This window comes from Protopterus annectens, chromosome 3.part1, assembly GCF_019279795.1.
Source record: "Protopterus annectens isolate FY-2018-M chromosome 3.part1, PAN1.0, whole genome shotgun sequence".
Lineage (NCBI taxonomy): Eukaryota > Metazoa > Chordata > Ceratodontiformes > Protopteridae > Protopterus > Protopterus annectens.
Window position 1 is genome coordinate 1,231,452,333 of NC_056732.1, and position 20,339 is coordinate 1,231,472,671.

Here is a 20,339-nt window from a genome sequence, read left to right on the forward strand (position 1 = left end):
CACTGCAAGGTATGCTTACCCACTTGCTCTGCTCCATGCAACAAATCCTGCAACTCTTTCAAATCTGGTTGTTCTGTCCGTGTCATTTTGCTTTTCAGCTGAGATAACAAAAACTGTTGGTACTTTAACATATGAAATTGACAATTTAATGCCCTCATGATTAAAGTGGCAGATGTATACACCTTTTTCCCCCACCTTTCTAATGCTCTGGAATCTCTCTCTGAAGGTAAAGGGTTTTTAGCAGTAGAGGCCTTTATTCCCTTGGGACCTTGTGAAATTGTTTCTGGGTCAGCAGTATGGCTTTTATAAAGAAACTGGTGGGAATCAGGAACCCAGTAATACCCGTCTGGTTTAACAGGGGCTGGAGGTAAAGAATCTGGATTAAGACTGGTTTCTGCGTACACATCATCCAAAATATCTAAAACAGGAGGGATAGCCAGGGGCCTATGCTGGGGGAGCAGTAAAAATTCCCTGAGCCTTTTCTTGGAAACTGTGTAATCCTGGCCTTCCCAGTGGAAGTGCTCCCTCAATGTATGCAGGGTTTCCCCAAAAGAGTAGTCCTCGGGGGACCGAGGGGAATAGACTCCTCAGCATCAGAGTCTTCAAAAGGGGAATAGGCATAATCCTGGTCCCCAGAAAGGTCTGAGGTAATAGAAGCCTGGTCCGAGGAAGGGGAGTCTTCCTCCAGTCTGGGTCTTTTGTCAGAGGGGGGTTGAGAACCCCTGATGAGAGTTATCAAATCCTCAGCCATTTTAAGCATCTGTTTTTTAGGCATGGGGCCTTGAGAGGAGGTCTGAGGACCCTGTTTTTTAGATTTCATGGCAGCTTTAGATTTAGTGAGGGATTTAATAGAGAAGGTGGTAGGCCTGAAGACACCTTCAGAAATGGTAGGCCTCACTAAATTTTCAGTTTTTCCGCCAGTAGTGGCGTCGGTATCTGCAGTGGGAATGGAGACCGAGGAGCCTGCGACCTCAGGTACTGAATTCACCGGTAAAATAGTTTCATCGGTGGTCAGGGGCTGCGTAGGCACCTCACTGAGAACCAGAGAACTGGTAGTCGGCCTAAGCGTGGTCTCAGTACTTGGTGCAGACCTCGGATGTCGGTCCTTGTCTTTGCGTCTTTTGCTTAAAACTGGCGTCGGTGTATCCGACGACATGATATAATTAAATTTTTTGTCAAAATAATAAAGGGCGAACTCCGCCCAGCGCTTAATAGTGCGCTTGTTGAACCTAGCACTGAAACGGCAGGCCGAGACGTCGTGGTCTGGCCCTAAGCAAGGTATACAGAAAGAGTGAAAATCCTTTTGCAGTATTTGCTTCCCACAAGAAATGTAATTATTAACTTTGTCTGACATCGGTCTGAGGCAAGAAATGTTTCCCCAACGGGGTACTTGGCTTTAAAGAAGACTTCGGCTGAAATACTTTCGTAAATCTCAGGAGCTGGCCGACCGGCACTTGCGAACTGCTTCTGCTTCGGGCACCGCACGGCAAGAAAGACTGAAGAAAATGGCGTTGGCTGCCTCTTTTATACCCCTGCCGCACTGACGTCAGGGAAGAAGCAACGACATCCGACGCCAGACCTGGACTTCGGAATTTGGCCGACCGAGGACCCGCCTGACGGCAGGATAACCCATCTGTAATGACTGCAGCTGTATGCACGATGAACATCCTTTTGTGATGAGGTGAGTCACGCAGAAGGATTTCCTGACAACTGTGGTGATGTGATTATCAAAGGAGAGACAACTGTCCACCTGTGTCCCAAGGTCTCTTACCACACTTTCAGCATTAAGTACACTACCACTTATGTGGTAGTTCATGGGTACAGAGTTTTTATCAAAGGGGATGACAATACACTTTTTGGCATTGAGCTTCAGGCCATGCCTTTGACACCAGGCACCTGTCTCAGTGAGGCCCTTTTGTAGTATGTCCACATCGTTAGGAGTTTCAATTATGGCTCCTAGTTTGCAGTCACCCCCAAACTTTGTTAGCCAAAGACCTTCTGTGTTGGCCTGTACTTCAGAGAAGTAGATACCAAACAGGAGAGGACCCAGGACTGAACCCTGTGGTACTCCACTTGTCACTGGTCTGAAGTCGGATTTGGAGTCTGCTACATTCACAGTGTGGGTTCTGTCCTTAAGCCAGTTGGCAACCCATCTTGTGACATACGGATTTATACCTAGTTTAGTGAGCTTATCTATAAATCCAGAGTGGGTGATGGTGTTGAAAGCCTTGGCGAGATCTAGATAAGCCCTCATCTATGGCTTTGGTGACTGCTTCAAAGAAGTCAATCAGGTTTAGGAGACATTATCTGCCTTTTACAAACCCAAACTGGGTAGGGTCCAGAGTTTGGAGATTACCAATGTCTTTGTTTATGAGTTCCATGATGATACGTTCCATGGCCTTGCAGACCAGGCTCGTCAGGCTAATGGGGCGGTAGTTCCCGGGGTCTGTCGTGGCTCCCCCTTTGTGGAGTTGGATAACCGTCGCGGTGCGCCATTCAGTGGGCACAAAGCCTGAGGTGAGGCTATGATTGAACATGGTACTTAGGTAGGGTGCCAGTTCATTCTGTAGTTCGTGTAGAACGCAGCCTGGGATATTGGCTTTGGAGAGTGTGTTTTTTACCTGTGCAGCCGTGATTACAGGAACTTTGCATTCTTCCGGTATAGAGATGGGCCCTCTATGGGGTGAGGGGGGGGGGGGTAAAGTTAGGACTGAATCTATCTGCTAGGATGCTGGCAATATCAGTTGATTCTGTATATTTAGTGCCATTGTGCTGTAGCTCAGAGCAGATCTGAGTGTTGCCATTGAGATTCTTGACATAGCTATAGAATGCCTTGTGGTTGTCTTTACAGTCAGTGGCAATTTTGTTTTCATAACTAGCTTTGGAGGATTTTATGAGGGATCTCAGCTTCTTACCGAGGTTGACCAGGGAGTTCCTCCAGTCATGGGATTTTACTCTTTTTTGCAACAGTTTCTTTCTTCTGTTGTAGAGTTTGTTTATGGCAGAGGACCACCGGATTGGCTTCCTTTTTTTGGAGGATAGCATCTTGGTTCTATTAGGGATAGCATGATCCATGCACTCGTGTAAGTGCTTATAAAGTGCATTTGTGTAGGATTCAGCAGTCGTACCTCTATTGTCCGTCTGCATGGGTGTCATGAAATTTGCCACTTCTGTCTTAAGAAGTGTAAAGTTGGCTTTGGAGAAGTTTTTTTACGGTGGTTTCCCTAACTGGGGGTGGGGGCGGGATGTGGATGTCTAGGGTGATTAGCTTGTGTTCGGATATGACCAACGAGGAATTGACCTCTGGTGTGGAACACCAGTTGCCCATGTTGGTAATGACCAGGTCTAGGATAAATAATAAATGGACAAATACGATTTTCTAGTAGTAGATTTCCTGGCGTTCTGCAGGACCTGAAGCACGTCCTTTGAAAAAAACATATCTGAAAGGGATTAAACCCTATCACCTATAGTTGTCAGTTGAAGAGTGGACAGGTAGAAATGGATGAAAGATCCCTTGTCTTGTGTAAGCAAGTCCACCCTGTGAAGTAACTTTTGATGACTGCCCTTGGTTAAATGCAGAAGAGGAAACCAATGCTGTCTGAGCCAAAAGGGAATCACCAGCAAGATTTTGGGAGCATCCAGTGTTATCTTGAACAGGGCCTTTGGTGTGCAAAGAATGGGAAGAAAGGCAAAAAAAAAAATCCCCTTCCAGGAAAAAGAGAGGGCGTCCACCTTCCAGATCACAGGACATGGCACTCTGGTGCAAAATAAAGGAAGTTGTCTGTTCAGAGGGAGGCAAATAGATCTACTTGAGGAGTACCCCACTGGTGGACAATGTCTAGAAACACATCCTTGTGAAGCATCCACTTGTGGGATTGTGCTATGGACCTGCTCAGAGAATCTGCCACTATGTTTTGACCTGAGGGAACGTAAACTGCCTGAAGGGTCACCTTACACTGGATAGCTAGATCCCAAACCTGAAGAGCAAGTCTGCACAGGAGATGAGACCTTGTCCCCATTGCTTGCTGATATACCATACAACTGTGGTACTGTCTGTTGGAATCCTGAGAGGCCCTGGAAGGAAAAGAGAATGAAAAGCCTGAAGAGCCAAAATAACGGCTCTCATCTCTTTGGCACTGATGTGGCCTTTCTTTTGTTTAAGAGACCAAAGACCTTGCACTTTCAGAGGGCCGAAAAAAGCCCCCCAGCCCACATCCAAGACATCTGTGAAGAGTTCCTGAGAGGGGACTGGAGGTTGAAAAAGAGGCCCTGGGTTCAGGACAACTGCTGAATCCACCACTAAAGTTTCATCTTGAGACATTGTAGAAAAGAGACTAGAAAATCTAAAGGATGAGAATGCTGAAACCAAACTGACTTTAGAAACCCTCTGGCTGAGCTCCAAATGAGAAAGCACCAGTGAAGCACAGGAATGGTGGATGCCATATAAACCCAGAGCCCTCAGACACGTGCTGGCTGTAATAGAAGCCAGAGGAAGAAGGGACTGAAAGAAACCAATCAGAGTTGAGGCCTTGGGAGGAGGCAGGGATGCAAATATTGGAAGAGTCTGGAGCCTGGACCCTAGAGAAACATGATCCTCAGGAGGAGTCAGGAATGATTTTTGGAAATTTACAGTGAACCCAAGGCACAGCAGGAAGCAAACAGAAAAGTGTAGATGCTGAAGTAAAATCTCTGGAGAAGAGGTCTGAATGAGTAGGTCGTCCAGTCCTTTCAATCTGCAGAAGGCAATCACAGCAGCGAGGCATTTTGTGAAGGCCACTGGCAGTAGAGAGGACAAAGGGTAAAAGCAGAAAACTGTAATGTCAGGAAGCAACAGAGAAATGTAAAAACTTCCTGAAAAGGGGATGAATGGGAATATGTAGGTAAGCGTTCTTGAGATCCAGGGAAACTATAAAAGCCTGAGAAAGCAGAAGAGGAAACAAGGTTTTAAGGGATAGTGTCCAAAAGGAATAAACCTTCAAAAATGTGTTCAACTGAGAAAGATTCAGAATGGGTCTCCAGGTCCTTTCTTTCCTAGGGACCAAGAAAATTCAGGAGTAAAACCCCTTCCCTCTCTGACGAACTGGAAATTCTTGAATTGTTCCCTGAGCCAACAGACACTGAAGCACCTCTGGGGAAAAAAAAGGCAGTTGTTCTTGAGAAGGCTGAGGAATGCCCAAAAAGGGGGGGGGTCCCCAAACCATGTAATACCCCTGGCAAATTATAGAAAGAACCCAGGAGTCGTGTGACCTTTCACCAAATAAGAAGGGACACGGAAAGACTTGGAGAAAGAGGAATATGACTGAGAAGAGCAGGGCAAGGATAGTCAGACAGCACCTGGCTTGTCAGGAAAAGGAGGCTTACGAGTGGGATTTTGAGTATCCTTAGCAGGAGAAGCCCTTCAACCACCCTTCTTGCCTTTGGGGAGAGGGCAAGACGGTCTACAAACAAAAGCAGGTTTGGTAGGGTAATTCCTTTGAAATTTGGGAGCAGATGAAATAAAAATATGCTTCAAATCCTGTAAAGCCTTACACTTTTATCGCTGGGATTTAAACAATTCAGCAGCAGCACCAAACAAAAGATTAATATCCAAAGGAGCACCCATGACCTTTGCCTTTATGTAATCAGGTATAGGTTTAAGTCTGAACAAGGAATGCCTCCTCAAAACAGAACCAAAGGCAGCAGTCGTACATGAAGCAATGGCCGAATCACAGCTGTATTTAATGGAATGAATGGCAAGCAACCTCAGAAGACAGCCCTAGCAATGAAAGAAAAGAGATCTTCCCCTCGGAATCAGGGAGATATGAGATAGCCTGACAGGCCTAAGAGAGAACAGCCAAGACATATCTAGTCATATGTGTCTGACAGCCCACAGCTCTAAAAGCTAGGGTAGCAGAAGTATACACTATCTTACCCGGCCTCTCCACAGTTCTGCTGTCCTTGACAGAGGGAAGCAACTTTGTAGAGGGCAACAGTCTGGATGGCTTATCAGACACAAGTGGCACCACTGAAGGGTTAGCTGAGGAGCAAGAAACTTGCAATCATTTGGCACTTTATAAAACCCATCAGTTTTCTGGGGACAGGGAGCTGGGAATCAGGAGCCTGAAAAGCACTGGAAAATGCATCCAGCAAGGCAGCAACAGGAGGAACAGCAAAGGGCCTAGGAGACTCCATTTGCAGAAGCTCATAGCATCTTTTCTGAACATTAGACACCTGAGCAAAAAAAGAAGTTATGTACTCACCGTGTTTGTTGTCCAGTATCTCGCCTTCAGTCTTGCTGTTTGGGTTTGGAGCTGAAATCTCTGCTCCGACTCGGCCTATACTAAAGCTCGAGAGCTTCTACTGGCTCGAGGCGGAGTCCTATCCCATGGTGCTTAGCGGCTATTCCCCAGATCTCATTTGAGAAAGAAGGTTTCTATGATATATACAATATCCAAAAGGATAATATCTGAAAAAACATATTGTCAAAAGGATTAACAAGAAAAGGCAAGAAGGGAATCAAACCTTATCTGCCAATTTCTGAGAAAAATTCCTCTAGATACTCCAGGAGGGGGGGTGGCTGGGAGGGACGCAAGCCTGAAGGTGAGATACTGGACAACAAACATGGAATGTTATGGTGAGTACATAACTTCTTTATGTTATGTTGTCCCATCTCGCCTTCAGTCTTGCTGTTTGGGACAGAGTCCCCAGCACCTTTTTCTTGGGCGGCTCAAGGGAATAAGCTCCTCAGGACAGTGTAGCCAAAGGATGCCCTGTAAGGGGAGGCCACATCTACTTTGTAATGAGTAATAAAGGTGTGAGGGTTAACCCATGTAGCAGCAGCACAAACTGAATCCAGTGGAAGTCTGGATTGAAAGGCAATGGAGGTAGATACCACTCTAGTTGAATGCCCTTTGATTTTCCCTGGTGGTTCCTTATTGTGGGATACGTGATGGTTTCAGTAAGCCATTTGGACAAAGTAATGTTTGAGATTGCCAAACCTTTTTTATTTTCTGAATAGGAGACAAACAATTAGTCTGACTTTCTAAATTGTTTGGTCCAGTGGAAGTACAAACGTAACTGTCTATGCACATCCAGGTGGTGGAGATTATACTCTGCCTTGTTGCCATAGTTTGGAAAAAACACTGGTAATTCTATATTCTGGTTAAAATTGGTTTGAGAACAAACTTTCGGCAAGAAGGAAGGATTTGTTCTGAGGGAAACTCTATCTTTACGGAAGATCAAATAAGGTGGACGGATAGACAAGACTTGCAACTCTGATACTCTCCTGGCTGAATTAATTGCTGTTAGGAAGAGAGTGTTTTCCAAGATAAAAATTTTAATGAACAAGATGATGCTGGTTCGAAAGGGGGCAGAATCAAAGATGACAATACTAGATTAAGGCCCCAAGGAGGAGGAGGTTCTCTGAAGGGAGGTCTTAACAGAAAGGTACCTTTTACGAAGGCTTTGCATAGTCTATGAGACATTAGACTAGATCCTGATTCTCCCACATGATAATTAGAAGTAGCAGCTAATTGAACTCGGATAGTGGCTGCTGCTGCCCCTTGATTAAAGGTTTCTGTTAGAAATTCCAGGATTACAAGTATAGATGCTGTAGAAGGATCTATATGTCTTTTGTCAGCCCAACAAGAGAACCTCTTCCATTTGCTTGCATAGAGATTCCTAGTCGTCTGCTTGTGCGAAGAGACTAGAATGTGGCGAACTGCAGGGGACAATTCTGGAAGCCTGGTTAAGAGCGGAAGTGGAGCAGCCAAGCTATCAGCTTGAGGGTGTGGAGTGCAGGATGGAGCATTCCTGACTGATGCATCAGAAGATCCGGCACTGGGTCGAAGATCGATGGGTCCTCCTGAAGGTAGGACCAAAGGAAGGGGAACCAAATCTGACGAGGCCAGTACGGTGAAATGAGAATTAACCTGCGACTCAACAACTTTGCTTTCTGTATGACCTTTGGAATAGAGGGAAAGGCATAAAGAAGACCCAGGGACCAATCATGAACCAGTGCATTCTTCAGTGACTCTCCCAGAGGGGAAATTAGGGCAAAGTAGTTGCTGTATTTGTAATTGAAGGGAGTGGCAAAAAGGTCACAGCAAAGCTGGCACTCACAACTTTTTGACTGAGGGACCACTTGTGAGGCATAAGAATCGCTCTGCTTAGCCTGTCTGCTACAACGTTGGATTTCCCTGGGATATGCGTTGCTGTCAGAAAGCGTTGAGAAGATATAGCCCATTGCCATACTCTCTGGACCTCTCGACATAGAAGGTAGGATCTGGTTCACCCTGTTTGTTGATGTACCATACCACCGACATATCTGTCTGAATTGCAATAGCCCCCCCGTCGGAGGAAAGTCCTGAAGTGCTTGCAACGCCAAAAGCACGGCCCTCATCTCAAGGACAATGATATGCAAATGGTACTCGTGATATTTCCAAACTCCTTAGACCGTGTGTTCCAGAAAATGCCCCCCCCCCCCCAATCTGGGATGCTTCCATGGTTACTGTAGCGACAGGTTGAAGAAGTACAAATGGTCTGCCCATTGTTACCTGAGTGGACTGAACCCACCAAAGTAGGTCCTTCTTGCAAGAGTGAGTTATGAAAATTTTGTGAGACATGGGTAACTCCTGCAGTATTCTCATGTGAAGTCGTGCCATGGGAAGTAGTGTTATAGTCACTGCCATAGAGCCTAGGACTTTCAGCACAAATCTTGCCTGTACTCTGTTCTTGTTGAGTAAAATAATCACTTGACTGTGTAGCGTCTGTATCCTTTTTTGAGATAGCCTTGCCAACATGTCGTTTGCATTTAAATCTGCACCAATGAATGTAATATCCTGTGATGGCAACAAGGCAGATGTTTCTGTATTTACAGTAATGCCTAGTTTTGAGAACAGATGGATGGTGTAAGTCTCTTGCTTTGATTAGTAGTTGCTTGGTGGTGGCAGTTAGGAGCCAGTCGTCTAAGTATGGAAACACCTGGAATCCAGATGAGCCGTGACTACTGCCATGCATTTGGTAAACACTCGGGGCTGTGGAGAGTCCAAAGAGCAGAGCTCTGAACTGGTAATGACTGGCTCCCAGCCGGAAGCGTAGAAATCTTCTTGAGCGCCTGTCCATCTTTATGTGGTAGTACATTCCCTGAAGATCTAACGAGCACATCCAATTGTCTTTTCCCAGAAACGGGAGTATAGACCACAGTGTTACCATCCGGAACTTTGACTTTTTCAGAAGGGGAAAGGGACTTCCAGCCACCCCTCTGTTTAAGGATCTCCAGGATGTCTGAAAAAGAGACATTCTCAGAGGGTGACCTTGGGGACCCTTCTGAATCCTCTAAGTCGGTATCAGAAGTGACAGACTTAGGGAAGTCTATGTGCTTCCTCTTACACTGTCTCTTTCGAGGGACTTCCTTGAGGGGGATGTTCCATGGAGGTATCAGAAGAGGAGGATCCACCCATTGTGGCTTCCTGGGGCACTAGCTCTCTACACTGTGGGTGATGGAGAGGTAATGAAGAGGTGGACACTGGTCCCTTCGGGGGAAGAGAGACTGGAGTCGAAGGTTGAGCAGACTCCGTTGAGAGCACACGCCGCATCAGCTTAAAGGCACCGCGGTCCTGGGCCAAAAGAGATTCTGGCCCCGAGAGGCTGCAAGACCCCTGGCACTACAACTATGATAAATAGGGCAGGAGTCTTGAAAATGGAGTGGACCCAGACAGTACATACAACTAGTGTGTCCGTCAGTAATGGACATCTTCTGAGTGCAGGAATCACACTTCTTGAATCCTGACTTGTGTTCCTTAGCTGGTTCCTTAGACATGCTAGCTATAAGGAAAAAAATTCTCAACAAAAGTTAGAACAAAACTATTACTTTTATAGAGAGAGAAAACAGCAAAAAAACAGGTATCTGAAAAGATATTTTTTAATTTTATTTTTTAATAAGGAGAAGGAAAGGGAGGAGGAGAAGTCTCTAAGTTAAACAGCTATTTCCTCCACTGGAGGAGACGCCTCTAACTTAAACGGAGTACTCCTAAAAGGGAAATAAGGGAGAAAAAGGGTCAAGAATCCTCTAATGTAAATGGATTCTTGAGGAGACAAGATTTAGAAAGGCTAAACTTGCACAAGGCTATTACGATAGAACTAGTGAGTAAAAACAGCTAGCAATTAGACAGTAATTATTATAAAATATATAAAATATTAAATTTTTCAAGCCTGAGCCAGTGAAGAAAATCCCAAAGCTTCAGGTAGCAAACGAGATCTGGGGAATAGCTGCTAAGTACCATGGAATAGGACTCTGCCTCGAGCCAGTGGAAGCTCTCGAGATTTAGTATAGGCCGAGTCAGAGCCGAGGTTTCGGCTCCGAACCCAAACAGCAAGACTGAAGACGAGATTGGGCAACATAACATCTCCAATTTAACAAATTCCATCATTCTGGAAATAGTGTCATCAAAAGAAATCTCCTCAAAAGGACAGTCAGGACTGACAGACTCTTCTTTCTCAAAAGTCAGGGATTCTTCATCAGAATCTGCATCATCATTAGAGGTGTCTTGCTCCCTAAACCTCTTAAGAGGGATAGAAGACCAAGGAAGAGCAGGAAAAGAAACCCCCTGAGAAGACTTTAAAGCCATAAAGGTATTTAACAAGCCTTGAGTGAAGTTTTGCCATTCACTCTAAGTCTCTTTAGGAACAGTAGAATAATACTTAGTTTTTTCTAATTTTTAAGGGGGACGTCAGCCTTAAATGCCTTAGGAGTCTCTGACCCCTAATGATATTCAATAATTATAGTCGGTATCTCTTAAACAATTAAAATCTGAAGAACACCTCTAGACAGTTTGGTTATTATCAGACCCCGTTCCCCTTGAACATCTGAAATGGACGTCTGCAAGACCTTCATGGACATACGTGAAACTGGATCCAAACCAACCTCCGAAGTGGTCACAGCAGATGATTCTAACAAGGAAATTGGTCAGTCTTCTGGATTTTCACCAGCCTCATAGCGAAGGCAGTACAGCTAAAGAATATGACTGAGTTTTCTTGGTCTTCTTCATAGACAGCTGACCTTCGGACCTGTAAGAGCCTTCCACAGTGTCTCTGGCCAACAGTTTGAGTAGTTGGTTTTCTAAGTAAATAGCCAAGGAAGAAAGCCGGCTTAGCGATGAAAGCTTGGCGAATCGCACAAAACGTATGATCGTCGGAAGCACCTAGGCAAAATAAACACTGCTCATAACGATCTTTATGGGGGAATCCATCTCCTACAATGGCATTTTCTCTTTCTGGAAGACATGAAACCAACTACTAGAACAAGTCAAAACAGTGATAAGAAAAAAGAAACCCAATGGGGCACTTCTCTGAAAGCAGCTTGGTCATCAGCAGACAAACGATCATTCAGACGGACGATTGAAGATGGTGTTCGGACTAGCAGCAAAGAAGTTCTGAGAATGGTACATCCAGACGTCACCTTTGTGCCCTACGTTATGTGCAAGGAGCATACGTGTGATGTACGGTGTACCCATTACAACATAAAGGCTTTGGTATACTGGCAGGACATCAGGCTGCCCTAGGCAAGGGATTCATATGGTAAAGGACACTGCAACAATGATATAGAAGGACATCTCCTTGTTTTTTGCGGTTGGTATTGGTCCACTGCTGCCATTCCTTCTTCATGGGTTGCTTGCCTGTTATTAGGCAGTCCGCCTGTTTTGTTTTGTGTTTTTTAAAAGGAGTAGAGGGTTTAGAAGGGAAGAACCCGGGGACCTAAAAAATCCTAGATAATTCCTGCATTAATTTATCTTGCTCATCCCACTGCTTGAGGACCTGCATATAATAAGGCAAAAATGAAACCTCTGTATCAAGGGGGGACTCAAAATTTCTGACTAACAAATTTGAAAACTTTGACTATATAGCTTAAGACTGTAGCTAAAGCAGAAACTTTAGAAATAGCATTGGCTCACATGCTTTACAGGACATGTTTAGCTGCGGTGGTGGTGCTGCGTTAGCGTTGTCGCCTCACAGTAAGACGCTGTCCGGTTCGATTCTCAGCTAGAGCGTCTTTTGCATGGAGACATGCGTGAATGGGCGTACCTTCGTTGAAGGTTGTGTGTCAGAGCTGGCAACTCGGCACGTAAAAAATCTACTGCCAATCATTAGCAGACCGTAGTTCCGCTGTGGCGACCCCTAACCGGGAAAAGCCGAAAAGACATAACAAGAGAGGTTACAATCTGATTCACATAATATCTACCTTCAGGAGTCAGAGGAAGCAGAAAACTCACTCAAGCATTCGGTGCATCTTAATATACACTTCCCCATATGGCACCAGTAATTACGAACTATAAAGGCTAGAGTGGAGAAGGAAAAAAGTTTCTTACCCTATCTGTCCAGCCACTTGCCCTATTTATCCACAGCCACTGGATTGGAGGAGGAGGTAACAGTCTGTCAGCAGCAGGATCCATAGGAGTGAGTGACAGCAGCAGGGTCTGCTCTAAGATGAGAGCAGAGACATATATTAGATAGAGAAACTCTATACAGTGATAACTGCAGGGTCTGCTCTATGATGAGAATAGAAACATTTATTAGCTAGAGAAATCCTATATAGTTTGTCTGCCTTTGGAACGGATGAGTGGGAGTCAAGAGCATTACAACCAGCTTTAATAGTATCCTCCAATGCTGGTAAAACAGGAAGAATGGATGGCTTCCTGTTAGCGTAAATCATAATATCTGCCCAACTTAGAAGGAAATTACCTGTTCCCAAGAAAACACATACTTCAGTTTAGAAATGGTCTGAGCAAGATAGATGGCCTCTATTTGTACATTTTCAGGCTCACAATCTAAAAAGATCAGAGTCTTGGGCTACATAACTCTCAGGTGATATAACCCTGTCTCTATCAACGGCAGAATCAACAGAAAAAGTATCCTCTTCCTTAGAAGTAGTGGCATAAGAATTTAAAGGAAACATTCAGCACCCAGAAATTACTGACTGCAATAAATTCCTGGCTAATGTTAAGAATATCATTCTTACAAACACAAACCATCTATTCATTTTACACACAATTAACATTCTGTCTCTTTTTCCTAGGAACAACCCTAATGAAGAATGGGTAGGGAGACGTAGATCATCCCTTGCCAGTGATCTCTTTTCCCAGCCACTTCAAGAAGACCTTTCTGAGATGCCTCCCACACCTAAAATGGATGGCTTTCCTATTCCCATGTCAAACACTGAAACAGCTGCACAGGACATGTCTGACCCCCTGTCCACAGTTGCCAGCAAGGCTATACCAGAGGGATTCAATAAAACAAATAAATGGTCTGAGGAGCCAACAGTGGCCACTAAAGAATCACCCACTGTCAGCTGAGGCATTAAAGGAGCCTGCACTAAAGGCAAAGACTCATTTTTTAACTGTTTTTTTTTTCTTTTTGGGTATATTGGATAGCTAGTAAGCTATGCTGGCAGACGTCTGTTACAAGGTAAGTTGTCACTTAGTCACACAAACAGCAAACCCCCTCCAGCAGTTTTTAAATAATTCCACACAAACTTTACAGGGGCACAGAAAACATTCCCTGCCTAAACAGTGATATTTTTCTCAAAGTGAATTGTCCAATTAAAATGCAATAAAATGTTTTGTCATGAAATATGCATGAGTATTCACAAAATAGTCAATTTTTCCTTTTAAAATATACTTTTCAATTGTCAGAAAATCATCAAAACCCCTAAAAATTAGTACAGACGAAGCTCAAAGTAACAAAATGACACCATCAACCTAGAAAGCAGATCCTAAATAAATTTCGTCTGCCAGCATTCCTGAAAAGCTGATATTCTTAAAAAATATACCACAATTCTGATATAAAGTAAAAAACTCAGAATTTTATTGTTACTGTTGCTATACAAAAGTGTGAAAAGGTTCCCCAAAACATGGTATTATCTGTCTGATGAGATGCCTTGGAACAACTGCTGTTCCAGAGAATCCTAAAAGCTATGTCTGCACAAGGCAGCAAGAATGCTTTTATAGTTCCCTTCAAAAATGTCTATAATCATTCAGAGTGGCTGTGTTGGAGGAAGTTAGAGCTTTGGGAAGCTGGCCTGTTAGCACTGTAGAACTGAGAACAATGAACATTTACGGATACTTGCAACCAGGGTTGCCAGACGTCCCTATTTGAGAGGGACTGTCCCGGGATCAGCAGCCCGATCCCAATTCCTGCTCTGCCAGTTAAAATCCTGGCGAAATAGCCTCCACTTTGTTTTTTTTTTGATTGGCTATTATACCGGCATATGGGCCAATCAAAAATCGCAAAACACGGAGCTACCTGTGTTTAATGTGGATCTGCGATGTTCCGCATTAAAGACCTTTTTTTTCCTTTTTTTTTGGTTTTCACTTAGTGTGAAAGACTAGCCACGGTGGTTCAGCGGTAGCGTTGTTGCCTCACAGCAAGAGGTTCTCCCGTTCAATTCTCGGCTGGAGTGTGGGGAGTGCCTTCTGTGTGAAGTATGCATGTCCTCCCCGCGGTTGGGTGGGCATTCGAAAGAAATGCTTAAATGGGTATGCCTTCGCTGAAGGTTGAACGTCGAGCTAGCACCTCGGCGTTCGTGAAAATCTGCCAATCATTAGCAGACCGGAGTTCCACTGTGGCAACCCCTAACCGAGAAAAGCCAAAAGACAACAACAACTTAGTGTGAAAGACTTTTTTTTTGTCCCTATCTGGCCATTTGGCAACCCTGCTTGCAACATACAATAGATTCACTCTGAGATACTGAAGACATCAGAAAAAGTCTGCCTTTATACCAGATTCTCTCTGAGGTTAACATCTAAAATGTTTTAATTTTATAAGTCACAGTAAAAGCCGATAAACAAAAAATACTGTTTGCTCAAACTTAAGTTGTCTTTCTCTTCTAAACCACTAAGTGTTCCAAATGAGGTTTAAAATTCAGAGTAAACTGTCTGATACAGTCATACAGCTAATTGAACAATCTACAGTATGGCATACATTATAAACTTTTTTCTGTGTTTAACGCATTTACAGTCAATTTATCCTTTCACTGAGGCACCCAAACAAATTCTGATATACAAACCTTAAGAAAAAGACATCTCCCACAGTCACAATTTGTTCTTGTATCTTTTTATCTCCCATTTATCAGCAGTTCACATTCTGGCAAATAATAAACTGCATTAAACGTGAAAAGAGTTACCATTTCTGCATTCTAAATCCAAAACTGTACAAATGGTTCACTTTACGAGTTTGCAGTTCCAACTGATACAAACTACAAAGGATGCTAAACTGGAAACGACACAGCCCATGTCACTTGTTGCTAGGAGTGGTGAATTCCTTGCAAGGCATAAAACAACCAAACAAGTAAGCCTTTACAACTTCTAAAACCTCAGTGCAAACCAGATGTGAATAACTGAAAGTTTAGTGTGCAAAAGCAAATGCATAAAGACTTAAAAGGGGAACTAAAGATTGGTATGACCTCTAAGTTAGATGGTACAAAAAGTTAAGAAAGCATTAATTAAAATGTACACAATTCCCTAAACTTGCAGAGAAGGAAATGTTCACCTGGTTTGAAAAACTGCTACAGCAGCTTAAGAACTTGTCAATCAACTCCCCCCAGCCAAGTGGAGAAAATGTTTATCACAAAAGCCACACACAATAGGTAAGAAATGAAACATTTCCACTACTTGTTTCAAGTTAAGGACATGTTCTTAAGCTCTGCAAAGGCGAATATACTCTTTGCTAAAAATAGTGCAAGTTTCTTCACATGCCTTGTATAACAGAAAATGTGCTTTGTCAAATGTATAATGCAATATATATATATATATATATATATATATATATATATATATATATATATACATATATATACATATATATATCTGTATATAGTCTGGGAAATCACCCATCAATTGTTGTACTCAGACATACTGTGCAGTACACCAAAAACTACTTTTACAATCCAGGGGAGATTTTTGCCTTTTACAGATCTACTCACTGCTTTTTCTGAAAGAATCCATGAAAGTTGTTGTTGTGTCTTTCGGCTTTTCTCGGTTAGGGGTCACCACAGCGGAACTCCAGTCCGCTAATGATTGGCAGTTGATTTTTACGTGCCGAGTTGCCAGCCCTGACGCACAACCTTCAACGAAGGTACGCCCATTCACGCATGTCTCCACGCAGAAGACGCTCTAGCTGAGAATTGAACCGGAAAGCATCTTACTGTGAGGCGAAAACGCTACCGCGGCACCACTACCGCGGATCTAATCAGGTCAAAATCAGTTGCAAGATGATGCACAGTGCTCTGACATCAGCATAACCCCCTAGCATCACCCAAACCAAATGGCACCCATTTTTGAAAGGAGAAGGTGTGGCAATCACAGTTTTAACCTAGACTAAGACACAAGCATGTAAGCAGAAGTGTAATTCACATTTTCACCTAAAATATAGAAACATATTTAAGGTTTTAATTTTTAATTTTCAATTTTAAACAATGTTTGTGACAGAAACAGCTTGAAGGATTGGTCTATTATTCACATTCACATTATATCATTTGAGATGTATGCCTTTAAGGTTTTGGCGTTTTTTTATCTAATTATGTATTTAATTAATTAGTAGATGACTATAAATAGGAGATTGTGTAGTAATTCAAATGTTCTGAGGAAGACTGTGATACAGTTGAAAGCGCAAACCTTTCTACAGTTTTGTCTTGTGTTCGTGAAGGAATACATTATTTTTTTGCATCCTTAGTGTACGAGCAGTATTTTCAACTTCAGCACATCCAGGTGTAGTTATTATATTTAAGGAGGAGACCCAACTACTGCTAACTAGGCAGCAATTTTTTTTGTCAAAAAATGCAATATGTTTTGCTTACAGATTGATTGAAATGCTGTACTCTATTCTCTAGCAGGGATGCTCAGAAACTTTTTTTTTAATGCAAAATCTTCCACAAGGTCCTACAACTGCATTTATTGAGTTACTGCTCTCATGGTGCTGCTAGGCATTTGAACTGTAATACTGTTAGGTACATAAGCACACTCAAGCAGTTCAGAGACAACCGACTTTCTGAACAAATTAGGTTTATATTATAAGAAACTGAAGATTTTATGGCATTTTGTAATATCTTCTGTGGTATGAAGTACTTTTCTACAGTTCTGCTTAGCATCTGAAGGCATGTTTTTTAATGGGGAAACGGATTTTTCAGAGTACTATTTTATGATGTTTGATAAGAGAAATGAACATTTCACTTTATTTTATGTCAGCAAATATCATTTGGTGCAATGTGTAATGCTGAACATACTGCAACAAGATTTTGACTGACAAGTGTTACTTTGTGCAAAGCAGAATCTTTGAATCACCAAATTATTACAGTCTACAGATACTTGCCCACACACAGAAGAGGAGGGGAGGCTGTTTTTACAGACTAGAACAGAAACATTTTGCTTTTTTACTTTACGATCACAAGGAAAGGAACCAGCAGTATTTTAAAAATGCTGATGTAATTCTGTGCACAGCAGGATTAATGCAGATGGGTAAATAGTGCTAGAGTCAGGGCTGGTGTTAGCGTTTTAAGGGCCCCTTTATAGGGTTCAAGTTAGGAGCCTCCTGGACACTTCTGGTCCAAATATCATTCTGTCACTTGTCATAAGCAACCTTTCAAATCATGCTAGAAAGCTATATAACTGAACTGTAGTTACAATACTGTTGTATTACGACATGCCTGTGCACCCCACTAAGTTTGCCCCTCCCACAAAGAGACATTCACACTGACTGGAGTTCAGTTCCAATGATATTTCATTGAAAAACCCTAAGTACACTGCTGGTCTTAGGTGAAGGGCTGCATGATACTCCGCCCGCTGACTACAGCCCCCCGCCACTGATCACTGCTCCTCCACTTTCTTCCTATCCTGGCATCCCTGCACCATCTAGATTGCTTTTTTCTTCCTTTTCTCACAATTGGTCTTACTTCTCGGCTTTTTCCATGTGTCCTATCAACACACCCTAACATTCCAAGACTGCACTGTAACAACTGTGGAGGAAATAACTGAATTAATCACAAAGTCTAACTGCTAGGTGCTGCCACCACCCCCCCAAGAAGCCATGGGTTTCTAGATACTCTGAGGTGCATTTTAGATGTTTTTAACAACCATTTTAGCTTTTTTTGTTTTGTTTTTAACAACTATTTTATCCAGTAATAGCCTTAAAAAGTCATTACTAAGGAAAGAAAGTCAGTTTTATGCTTAAAGAATAAGGAAGACATCCATTGCATTCAAGGCTTAATGTTCAAAGCTGATAAAATAATAGTTCATAATAAATTAAGACAAATATTTGTGAGGATACACAAATCCTATTTGGGAATACTGCTTATCTTTCTACCCCTAAAAATGACAGTTACCCTCTGTACATCACAGATTAGCTACAAGTGAAGGCACGGTCATAAAATTCAAAACTACATATACAGTACATAAACCCACCCCATCCCCAAAAGTTAACCACCTTCTGGGTACCCCTCTGATGTCAGGCTGGGGTGAAACTTAAAGAACAATTACAGTGCAGTAACATTTCAACCTGTTGCTGTCAGATGTAGGGTGGCCACGGTGGTGCAGCGGTTAGCGTTGCCACCTCACAGCAAGAGGTTCTCCGGTTCGATCCTCAGCTGGGGTGCCTTCTGTGCAGAGTCTGCATGTCCTCCCTGTGGTCGCGTGGGTTTCCTCCGGGTGCTCCGGTTTCCTCTGATCTCCCAAAGACATGCTGTATGTGGACTGGACACTCTAAATTGGTCCTAGGTGTAAGTGCGTGCATATGTGTGCCTTCTGTGGAAGGTTATGCGCCGGGCTGGCAAATCGACACTGTAAAACTCCACTGACAATCATGAGCGGACAGGTGATCCGCTGTGGCGACCCCTAACTGGGAAAAGCTGAAAGAAGAAGCCGTCAGATGAATATAAACAACATGCCTCCCTACCCTGTCCTGAAAAAACTAGCCACCTGTACATGTCTGATGAGGAAAATGAAAAAAAAAAAAATGAAAACAATAATGCAATCCTACTTGTTGCTCTTAGAAAGTTTACTGTCCATATGCAAGCTATAGTGACCTTCTGAGTGCAACTAGGAGGTATGTGAGAAAAGTTATACAAAATAAAGACCACAATGTCCCCAGTCCCCACAGTAGTTACAGTAACCTTATGTGCATACCTCTAAGGTTTGATTATATAGAAATAAAAAAATAATAATAACCACACTGTCCCCAGATCCCCACACATTCTGTGTGCACTGCTGATCAGGCTGTTTTTAGCATAGGTGGGATTCAGAACAGAATTCACCATGAAGTTCAATGTCAAAATCCACCTATCCAGACCAGGATGTGGGGAGCAGCCAGGTTCCTAGAAGCTGTAAGCTTCTGAATGTTCTTTGGTGCCTTCATTTTATGCCTTACTTTTGAAAGATAATGACTTGTTAACTTTGTTTTTATTGGCTACTCAGAGCTGTATGTGCACAGCAATACTGTGTTGTCCACAGATAAAATCAGTGATATTTTAACATATCATACATACATACATACATACATATTATACACACACACAAACAGCCTCGGATGAGTAAAATCTGTCACAGGAAGCACAAACACACATGTACGCTCACTTTCAGCCACACTAATGGAATGATAAGTAACTTACAGTAAATGTCTTTGTTGTATTGAAGGAAACTACAGCATATGGATAAACTCTCATAGTGAGAGGGGAGGCACAGACGCCACACAGAAAAAGTCGCAAAAAACGATGGCCTTGTAATGAATTTCAGCTGTGTTTCACACAAACAGCAGGCACGCATCAGAGAATTTTAAGTTGCTTTACACAAATCACATTTGTCCTGCAAAGCCATACTGATGAGCAAGCAAAAGCAGATAGTATTTCCCTCCACAGATAGCCTTGACAATTATAGCTACTCTGTGTACAATAAATAAGGGCCACAAAGTAATCAACTCGGCTAACTGTTACCCCTCTAAACACATAAATCTGGGAAAAGGACCACAATCAGGGTCACATTTTAAATACTATTCTCATATGCTTAAGATCTGCTAACCAGAATAACAGGTTTAGCATTAGGTTGTAGTTTTCTGAAGGGTGCAAAATTTCATTTGTGACTACAATCCTCAATGATTCACCACAAACACACACATTTTACTAGGAATCAATCAAAGGACAGTTGATAAGTATTAATACTGGCTTGCCTGCCCTCCAAGGATAAAAAATATCTGTTGTCATCTGGCTTAAAGTGCTAATTCTCATCAACACATCTTCAGGCACTCACACTGGTATGCTGCAACCTCAGGGATTACTTACTATAAAGAAAAACTCAACAACCCACAGTCATATAAAATTACTC

General features: G+C 42.8%; 1 protein-coding gene across 5 annotated transcripts in view; it reads right to left on the minus strand.

Annotated features, from left to right (window-relative positions):
- Positions 1-20,339, minus strand: part of LOC122798392 (protein tyrosine phosphatase type IVA 3) — a 636,579-nt gene that overhangs the window by 578,390 nt on the left and 37,850 nt on the right. For 2 of the 5 annotated variants that reach the window (XM_044067298.1, XM_044067294.1), the window contains exon 1: positions 12,345-12,436. The exons of 1 other annotated variant lie outside the window; for it this stretch is intronic. The gene's annotated coding sequence lies outside the window, so the exon portion shown is untranslated. Of the gene's footprint in view, positions 1-12,344; positions 12,444-20,339 lie in introns of those variants that run through there. 2 more of the 5 variants (XM_044067297.1, XM_044067295.1) reach the window with 2 other exon arrangements.